Source organism: Balaenoptera borealis, assembly GCF_965194805.1.
Source record: "Balaenoptera borealis genome assembly, chromosome: 2".
NCBI classification, from domain to species: Eukaryota; Metazoa; Chordata; class Mammalia; order Artiodactyla; family Balaenopteridae; genus Balaenoptera; species Balaenoptera borealis.
The window spans coordinates 76173927-76184862 of record NC_138867.1 but is presented as its reverse complement, the minus strand read 5'-3'; the positions used below and the strand labels follow the sequence as shown (position 1 = coordinate 76184862).

Sequence of the window (10936 nt, the reverse complement as noted above, 5' to 3'; positions counted from 1 at the left end):
ACAGAGCCTGGTATAATGGTTCTATTATAAATACTTGATTACTGCCTTGCTTGATGAATAAATAAACAAATGAATGATGAATGAATATATGGCTGACTCTGTGCAGACTATGATAAGTCAAAAAGCCAAACAACACAGCACCTGATAAAACTTGACTTAATTTTTGGAAATTTTTTTCTCTCAAACTTTTAAGAAATAATGAAAAGAATTCAGTTCAATCTTAATTCCAAATAAAAATAAAGTCAAAATTATTGAGTGCAAAGCATGTGCCAAACCACTTTCTTGTATTAGATTGATTCCCATGACAACCCCCCAAGACCTATATAATCCTTGATGAGGAAAAAATGTAACCAGGTCTAAGGGAAATTACATAAATTGCCCAAAGTAACACAGCCGATAAATAGCAGAATTAGATTTGAATACAACTCTGGATGACTGCACAGCCAATGCCCAATGCCTTTCTGTTCTTCCATTCTCCCTTCCAGTGAAATATGGCTTGGAGAAGTGGTGTTTAAAAACCTAGGAGAGTGTAATGTTAACTTAGAACTTATAACAACTATGGATAGGAGCACTGAATATAATTTAATCTATACCCTAAACTTCAGGGAAACACAAAGCAAAAATGTTGGGAGAAAAAAGGCCTGATTCCATGGTCATCCATTTTAAAATGGAAGATAGCTCCAGTGTTATAAAAGACTCTGAAACATGAAATTAACAGTAAAATCACTTAACTGCCTTCTTCTTCTAAATCTGGGCTTTGTCACTTCCTAGTGTATGATCTTGGGGACATGACTTCTCTGCATATCATTTTCCTAATTTGTAAAACAGTGATGACAGCAATACTTTTCTTTATGAAGTTGGAGAATTACATGAGATGCGATTGTAAAAAAAAGTGTTTAGAATAATGGGGGCACATAATTGACATTTAATGAATGTTAGCTATTATACTGAAGAAATGTGAGTATCCCAGTGGTTTTGTGATAAAAGATACAGGATCAAACAAATAGCAGCCGAGAAGGGAGGAAGTCAAGACAGCATGGGATGAAATTTAGTGGAACAAATTGGAACTGAAAAATCAGTTCTCCTTAGGGAGAGGGTTGAAGTAGCAGTCTAAATTCTGAAGAATACGGATTTCCCTGGTGGCACAGTGGTTAAGAATCTGCCTGCCAATGCAGGGAACATGGGTTCAAGCACTGGTCCAGGAAGATCCCACATGCCACGGAGCAACTAAGCCTGTGCGCCACAACTACTGAGCCTGCGCTCTAGAGCCCGTGAGCCACAACTACTAAGCCTGTGTGTCACAACTACTGAAGCCCGTGCGCCTAGAGCCTGTGCTCCGTAACAAAGAGAAGCCACTGCAATTAGAAGCCCATGCACCACAAGGAAGAGCAGCTTCCACTCGCTGCAACTAGAGAAAGCCCATGCGCAGCAACGAAGACCCAGTGCAGCCATAAATAAATAAATACATTCAGAAGAATAAAGTGAATCTGCAAAAGTTGAATGCAATCTGCCTCGGCTCTGGGTGGCATGAGTGGTGTGGTCTGAGTGACCACAGGCTTTTCAGAGAATGAGCACATCAGGAATCAAAAAGAAGTTAAAAAAGAAGTTAAAATCTAGGGAAAACTGACCATGGTTCCAAGGTTAAATCAGATAGAAATAAGTGTAAAGGCCTGAATTTAGGCTCAAAATGTCAAAATAATATGGAAACAATTGCCATTACCTTGGAGACAAATTTGTTTATTGATTGAAAATTATCTTTATTTCCTTTATAATACTTGTCACTAATATTATTTTGTGTATTTTTACTTGCACGTTTGTCTATAAGTTACTAGAATGTATGTTTCCAGATAATAGGGAGCTCATGCATCTTGTCCACAGATGCCCACAACGTGCTTTAGCACAGTGACTGGCACATAGCAGGTACTCCAGAAACATGTTAAAACAATTTTTAAAATAAATCCCCTTCACCTTACCTTTTTGGGAAAGTTTCTTAACCCTTCTAAGCTCCTGAGTCTTCATCTCCAAAACTGTTATAATAAATGAGATAATGTACGTAAAGTACTTGGTGTGATGCAGCTTCTCGTAAATGCTAATTTTACTCTTCCTGTCTAGTGTTGTTGTGTAGAGGATAAATCCTATACTTTGTAGAAGCATATCCTGGTATGAAATGACACAGGTCTGGTCTCCTTTAAATACCGTGTTTCAGAGACTACATAATCTTTTATATATTTTATCTTTGCTAGAAACCCCTAAATTATTTTGCAATGAAAGTTGCTATTTACACTATATCTTTAGTAAAATATTGATTAAAAAGATCAAAGAAATTAAATTACATTAAATTAAATTAAATTCAATAAGCATTTATTGAGCTTTATTCCATTAAATAAAGATAATACCATCTCTATCTTCAAAGACTGTGTACGATCTAGCTGGGTGGACTTAAATAGCTGTATTGCAAGGAATATATAAAAAATGTAAAGAGGATCTGGAGTCAGCACTGTTTTCAGTATATGATTTTTTTTTTTTTTACAAAGTTGGTATTGAACTCTTGGAGACATCAATTTTAATACTAATAATTGTGTGCTTAGAGTTTTCTTTGGTTAGACAAAAGCACTACAGAGCAGTAAAGCGAATCACAAAGGGTTATTTAGCTGTTCTATTTTTTTTAACTTCAAATGAAAACAATTCTATTTGAGACATGTATTTAAGAAATGGGTGAATCATAAGGTCAAATTATCTTTAAAACAGAATCAAATGACCATTGAAATCTCTTATGAAAGACATTTGGCTTAGGAAAATTGTTTTCTTTTACTTGAGACTCAGCATTTATACATTTGCTGTTTTAAAATTACTTCTAAAGATTATCTCTGTATTATAATGGAATTGTTGTGTAAATATGGCTTAATACATAGAATGAGAGCTATTGTGGTGTCCTTTAGGGTTCCATCAGGTCTCTGCACAGTCTGCCCTCTGGTGCCCCAGGTCTGTGCTGCCATAGTCACATTCTCCAGCTTATCAGTCCTGAAATAAAAAGCATATTCTGAGCTCAAAAAGAGATTTGATAGATGCAGCCTAAATTCAAGTTAAGAAAATTAAATACTATCAAAGGCTGATTTTGAAGGAAGCTTTATACCATTAAAAGGCAAAACAAAAAATAAAATATCTTAAAATGCCAGTTGAGCATTGTTCTAATTATCAGGAAAAAAGGCATGATATGGCAGAAAGATTTTCAATATACCACATTAAACTTTCTCCAAGAATTATAAAGTGATTTTAGAATTTCTAAAGCTGAGTGTCTATTGGAAAAATGATCTGTATAATTAAATACACTTAGTAATGAATGCGGTCTTCATTATTTTAGAGATTCCTTCTTAGGAAAAAAAAGTTATAGCCAAGTATACTTTTTCTTCTCATAGATATTTTTAAAAATTAAGCAAGATTCAAACAAAGTCTACCTACTGACCCTATGGTACATACAAAATATTTTTTGAGCTTGGTTGCCAAAACTCTTACACTTTAAATAATCATAGGAAATAAATTCTAGGAAAGGAACAGCATATATTGAAATTATAAAATATGGTTTAGAGTTCATACGTTTCATGATGAAAATTTATTTTGTAATTTAAACAAGCTGCCAGATTTTATGAAAGACATCTTCATATTCCAGATTGATATTTAAAATGTGATCGGTCTACAATCTTATTTTAACCTGAAACGATCAAAATCAGGCTATTTAAAACTTCATGAATTGTAATCCGTTAAAGAAGATGATTAAATTCAGAATCCACTAGTTGAATATGTGACAGTAGCTGTCATTTTGTGGTGTTAACAGTTTATCATAAACATCTTTCACATACAGAACATTATATGATTAGCACAATACAAAATGAATAGCAAAGTTTTGTGTATTGCAGAAGAATAGTTGGCATTCTTTTTTTGTAAAAAAAAAAAAAAGTATAGCATTGGAAAACCCACAAATCTGAAAATTGTGCATTAATTAAAGTATTATAAATTCATTTGTTATGGGGAAAGTAGACTTATGGTTGATCTTAATGATGAGCTATACTGAATTGCTTGCACAATAGCACACATGTCTTTGATGATACAACCTCAGAAATAAATCATTTTAAGCGGCAAAGGCAGCAATTATAGAAGGATGTCAGGTTACAAAAACTGAGCAATTAGACAAAAATTTTAGCAGGGCATGATTCAGTGTAGGTATGATTTTTAATATTAATTTCTGTTATATCTCTTTATAATAAAATATTTTTTAATCTCTCTCAAGAACTCTCTAGTTTAACTAAATCCTCCCACCAGATATGCAAACTAGAGCCATGCTAGTCATTTTGGAATTGTGGAAAAAAAAGGAGGTAATAACGTGTTGTGTTAAACTCTACTGTTCCAATTCATTTCAATGAGAATCAGTCAATAAAAAGTCCTTGTTTCAGCAAAGGCGAGAGAAGAAACAAAAGGACTTAATGAAATGATCTGTTTACAAAATGCTAAGTGAGGGTTCTATGAGAAAACAGCATTAAATCCAATTTTGGTTTCCTAATGCAATTTAGGAAATCTCATATGCTCCCAGATTTTGCTTGTCATTTTTTTTTTAACGGACTGAGGCATGTAGTCATTTTTTTCTTTTCTTAATGTTAATTTTTTTTTAAAAACTATTTAACTTTCTTTCTCTTCAACTTTGCTACAGCATTTCTAAGTAGCCCAGAAGAGATAAATCAACGCCTGAACTGTAACCTTACACTTATATATTTGTTAAATGGCTTTTTTACAGTCTGTTATTGCTAGAAATTGGATTGCTTTTAAACTAATGCTGTCTGGCGGGCAAAAGTGAGTGAAACCGCAAAGCCTGGAGGAACACTAATTACTTGTTTTAATTAGCAGCAACTTTCACTAGAGTATAATCTCCCTACAGGCCACTGTTCCGTAAGTGTGAAAAAAAATCATGTAGGAACAAACTGATAATCTCTTACTTGCCCCTAAATGAGAGAACTCTTCTTCTGGTGTAGACGAATCATCCTGTACAGGCCTCCAAATCCGGCGGCAATAGGGCCTACCAGCCTAGGCTACCCAATTCAAAGATCTTTAGCAATCAGTTGTACAATAGAGCCTCTTACTTTATGCTGCTACATCATAAAAGTGGTCCTTTTGTTACATTTCCATCCTGAAAAGGGTCTTAATCCCTTTCTTTTCAGACAGTCTATGGCAAATTCCATGGGGACATCCCATTCGCCACAAGGACTGAAATGACCCACTCGGAAAGCAGCATGCAAAGCTTTGAGCCTTTTTCCCCCTGCCACTCTCCAGAGAACATTAAATGGTACTTTTCATTCCCCTCACCATAGGGGGAAACCCCTTAATGATGACAGAGAAAGAAAAATTCCATCACACTGTCCTATGATACCATTCTGCTGTCAGGCAGGCGTTTCCCTGGTCAGAGAATCAAACATGGCTTCCAGCAGGTGGATGGTGCTCAAGGTCACAGGCAGCCAAATGCAGAGGTTACACGCGGAGGAAGCACAGGTTCCCACAGCAAATTAAGTCATCTGTGAAGCCTTCTCATTTCCCAGTGACTAAATTTATGACTGCTCTAAAGGGTCATCGTTGCTTGCATGCACATGTGCTTTAATGAAAGTATCTGAGAGTTTAGAAGAGTGGGATCATCATCCCAATTAAACATGCATACATGAGCTACACGTTTAAAGAAAATGAGCGAAATATTCAAATGTGTTTACGTAACTCTTTTATTACAGATGAAAAAGATAAAACTTCATCATTTTTAATAATTTAAAAGTAAAGACTTTGTTCATTGAACGTGGGAATAATTCTAAAGTAAAGGTGGAGGTATTGGGAAATAGCAACATTTTTCCTTGATACGAAAAATTATTTTAACTTTTGCTTTAAAGATATTAAAAAAACACAAGATTATAGTTGAGTAAAGCTATTATAAATCTTGATTACTATGCTGTGGGTTCCCATAGCGTTTGAAATATGCATTTCGTTTAAAAAAACTGAAGCTGACTTTAAATGATTTTTTTATAACATAAAAATATGAAACAGTAAATGAGTAGGTTCCATTGGATTTAATAACCTGTACTTGATTAATTTACTTCAAATTAAAATTAGTTTTTTCATAGATTTCTGCCAGTATTTAATTTTTTTATTTAAAATACATTTTAAATAAGGTAGTTCCTGTTCAAAAGATAAGATTGAATAGAATCTATTCCATTTTACACAAATGACTTGGAGAATTGTCTAATAAACTTACACAAGTGTTGAAATTTCCATCTGTAAATGGTGATGTCATTATAAACATTCCTTTGATCTGATTATGCTATTTTTTTTAAAAAACTTAGACATTTGTTAAATATTTTTTGTCCATTTTCTGGATTAATAATTAAGGAATACCTTAATTTAAAGGTCCACCATCCCTTTACAGGGATAACTTCTTGCAAAGTTATTCGTCTATTATCACATATCACTGGGAAGTATTATATATATATAATTTTATATGGTAATATCATATACACTTCACTTATCTCATACTCAAGGATATAAAAATTTCTGAATTATAAAAATCACCTTAAAAATAAAACCAAACTCAAAACCAAGCACACCAACTCTAGAATACAACATATATTTTATTTTGCCATTATTATATCACTCAAGTGGTAATATTTTCCTATGTTTGATTATTTAAAATATCAAGGTAAAAAACCCTCCAAAATGCTTATACTATATCTTTCCTTTGTTACTGTAGAATAGTTCTCTCCAGGAACTTTATTTTAGCTTGCATAAATGTACCTTTAGTTACTGTTTTGTGAAAAGTGAAACTTCACAAAGCACTTATACAAAATTATTGAATCCTGGGCCTGCAGTTTGTTTTCTTCAATGGTAGGCTTGTGGTTGGGTTGTGTCAGAGTCCAGCTTGTGGAGGGTTGGGGGGATGCTTTGCATGAGATGGCAAAAAGAGACCTGAATGAGTAAAAGTAAACATCCAGAATAAAGGAGCAGTTGAAAGGGGCTTTGTGAGCAGGGGTGTTGTAGGAGAGGAGAATGAGTGAGGGTGGGGCTGTCCCACTCTTTGTTTCCCGTCACAGCGGTGTGTCTGAAGACCTGCATTGTGTCATGAATGAACTGACCATCTCTCAAACAGGCTAATAGTCACCCCCATAAGCACATTTAAACCATCAAGCCTAAATATTTAGAGTTATTTGGGGCTCTTTTTTCATTAATCAGCGGCTACCTACCTACACTGCCTCGATTTTCTGTATGCTCTTTCTCCCTAATACTTTTTATAAGACACATTCTGAAATTCCTGGGCAAAAGCTATGCGTGGGAATGGATGCTGTTTAACTGAGTTTTAAGAGAAATGGTTTATTTTGTAAGACATATGTGCTGTATAGAAAACCTGCACATCAAGTGAGATGCAAACTCAAACACAATTTATCTCCATTTTCAAGTTTTAATTTCTAGGCAGAATGTGTTTTTGAGTGCAGTTTTACTTTATTTTCTCTTCTATGGGAAAAGGATACCCATGTTTGAAGAGGTATCTTTCAGAATCTATACACCACAGGAGAAGAAAGTTGACAAGTACAGGTTGAAAAAAGAAAAGAAATAAAAAGGAAACAGTTTTTATCCCCTCACTAAATATCAAGGTATTTGTGTTTTATAATCCTGAAGATTCTCTAGGTAGGTGTCTTGATGGGAAGTAAAACTTGAAAGTCCACGAGGGACTCAATCACAATTTCCAAGTGTCATTTAAATTCCATTATTAACTTTTTCAGTATCGTGACTGGTGATTAGCCTCTTAGGGAAACACCATTAATAAAATGACTTAATTTAATTACTGAAAATCCAAGTATGGAATATATGTGTACTTTATCATTATTTATATTACTGTATGTACATATATATATGTAAATAGCTACACCTTATTTGATAAGGTCTTATGTAAAGGGTAAATTTTTCTTCTAAGGTAACAAGTGATAAAACTATAAGGAATTTTTATTATTGACCTTTAAAGCAAATACTTATTCCTGACTCAAAACACCTTCACCAATTATGTATAAAGCAAAACTTTGAAGGTGCAGGTATACTTACTATTTTGATAATTTATTTCTTTTTATCTTTGGAAACATTTGTCTTTGATTTTAAAACATAAATGCCAAAACAAAAATAATCTTATATTTGAGAAGGTGTGATAATATAAATAAATATTTTAATTTTAAGTACTTATAGCTTTCCAGTATTTGCATTCTGGATACACAATTGTGTTCAAATTGTGAAAATTAATTAGGCTAATATTTGTTATTTGTTCCCTTTCAGTGTGTATATTTATTTCAGTGAATATCCTGTTTAAAATTTTAAATAATTCCCAGAATCATAGGGCTCCAGAAATTACCTTAGAAATTGTTTAATATAGATTTCCCACCAGATTACTTTTTTTTTTTATGGACAGTTTTAAACCCAAATGTAGTCTTGATGGGGTTGAAACCTCTGACTGCCCTTTTATGGCATTTTCAAAAAGGTTATAAATAATAAACATGAAAGAACTCTGTAAACCAAAATGCAAATTGTAATTATAAAGAATTTTTGTTTTATAAAGATTAGTCAGTTACTTAAGACAAGTTTGCTTGCCTCCAAGAACTCAAAATATAAGAAAAAAGAAGTTAGATATATTCATAAGTAAGTGCTAATTCTTCTGATTGAAATACAAAGAACTCTGAAGTATCTTTGATAAATGCTTACTATGTGTCAGTTATTACTTTAAGAGTTTTACCTGAATAATATCATTTATCTTTCACAACAGCCCTGTGAAATAGTTACTATTATTCCTACTTTATGATGGAGAAACTAAAGCCTTTTAAAAGTCAAAAACATGAAGTTAGTGGGTTTTTTAATTTAATTTTTAAAATTTTATATTGGAGTATAGTTGATTTACAATATTGTATTAGTTTCAGGTATACAGCAAAGTGATTCAGTTATACATATACATATATCCATTCTTTTTCAGATTCTTTTCCCATATACATTATTACAGAATATTGAGTAGAGTTCTCTGTGCTATACAGTAGGTCCTTGTTGGTTACATGTTTTATATATAGTGGTTTGTATATGTTAATCCCAAACTCCTAATTTATCCCTTCCCCCCACCATTCCCCTCTGGTAACCAAAAGTTTGTTTTTGAAGTTTATGAATCTGTTTCTGTTTTGTAAATAAGTTCATTTATATCTTTTTTTTTTTTTTTTTTTTTTAGATTCCACATGTAAGTGATATCATATGATATTTGTCTTTCTCTGTCTGACTTACTTCACTTAGTACGATAATCTTTAGGTCCATCCATGTTGCTACAAAGGGCATTATTTCATTCTTTTTATGGCTGAGTAATATTCCATTGTATATATATACCACATCTTCTTTATCCAGTCCTCTGTCGATGGACATTTATGTTGCTTCTATGTCTTGGCTATTGTAAATAGTGCTGCAGTGAACATCTGGGTACATGATCTTTTCAAATTATGGTTTTCTCTGGATATATTAGTAAGTGTTGAAGAATGGATTTGAATGAAGACAGTCTGACTCTGGAATCTATGCTCTTATCCACTACTTGAGACTAAAATACTCTGTAGGTCTCCCCAAGAGTATGCAAGCAAATGTGGAGCTCTTAAGTCCTCCAGATGAAATACATGACATAACTGAATATGAATTGAACAATGATAGAGTTCACAATGTTTTTTTCCAAGTTGTTATTTATGACTTGAAATGACTTTTCATACAGAAATGCTATTATAAATATAATTCCTAGATTACAAATATCTGTTTAATTCATGATTAGGTTTTTCTGTGCTAAACTTGTTGATCAAATTTGCTGTGCTTTATGATTTATGAAGTACTCATTATTTAATATCCATTTATTGAGTATGTGCTCTATGCCACATCAGAATATTGTACCATGATTATTAGGCACACATATTCTAACAGAAGAAATGTGGAATTTTTTTTTTTTTTTTAAAGGAATTCCTTTATTTTTATTATTTATTTATTTATTTATTTATTTTTGGCTGTGTTGGGTCTTCGTTTCTGTGCAAGGGCTTTCTCTAGTTGCGGCAAGCGGGGGCCACTCTTCATCGCGGTGCGCGGGCCTCTCACTATCGCGGCCTCTCTTGTTGTGGAGCACAAGCTCCAGATGCGCAGGCTCAGTAGTTGTGGCTCATGGGCCCAGTTACTCCTTGGCATGTGGGATCTTCCCAGACCAGGGCTCGAACCCGTGTCCCCTGCATTAGCAGGCAGATTCTCAACCACTGCGCCACCAGGGAAGCCCGAAATGTGGAATTTTTAAATGGATTGTTATAAGTCCTATAGTAAATATACTTTCATAGTATTCTAGGAGTATAGTAGAGATTAGCTTTGTTCTGACTGGCGAATTTGAGGAAGACTTCAAATTACAGGTGTTACTGATATTTAATTTGGAACCTAAAGGATGAATAGGATTTGATGGGAACCCAAAAGATGAATAGGATTTGATGGGTAGAGAGGAAGAGATGTTTCTTCTGGAATGTTCCAGAGAACATTGTATGTTCTGTGGAATATACATTATGTGTTATGTATTATATATTATGTAAGATAAGTAAAAAATAAAATTATATATTTTTTAATGAACTATGACTGTTAAACAATTTTAAATTATTTTTTATGACCCTTAAGTTTAGGGGTATAATTTCTGATTCTTGTTTATCCAGAACTCAATTAGCACAATATTGGAGAATGTTATTATTGTTGAGATTTTACTACATGGTTACAAGTTCTTTAACACTTCTTAATGGAGAGACGGGATCAATTTCCTTTCCCTTTCAATCTGGGTGGCCATGTGGCTACTATGGACATTAGGGTATGCTGGAAATGACACTATAGGACTTCTGAA

General features: G+C 33.4%; 1 protein-coding gene across 5 annotated transcripts in view; it reads left to right on the top strand.

Annotated features, from left to right (window-relative positions):
* The window catches only part of LOC309622492 (uncharacterized protein), a 639059-nt gene that overhangs the window by 246052 nt on the left and 382071 nt on the right, over window positions 1-10936 (top strand). The window lies entirely within an intron of this gene.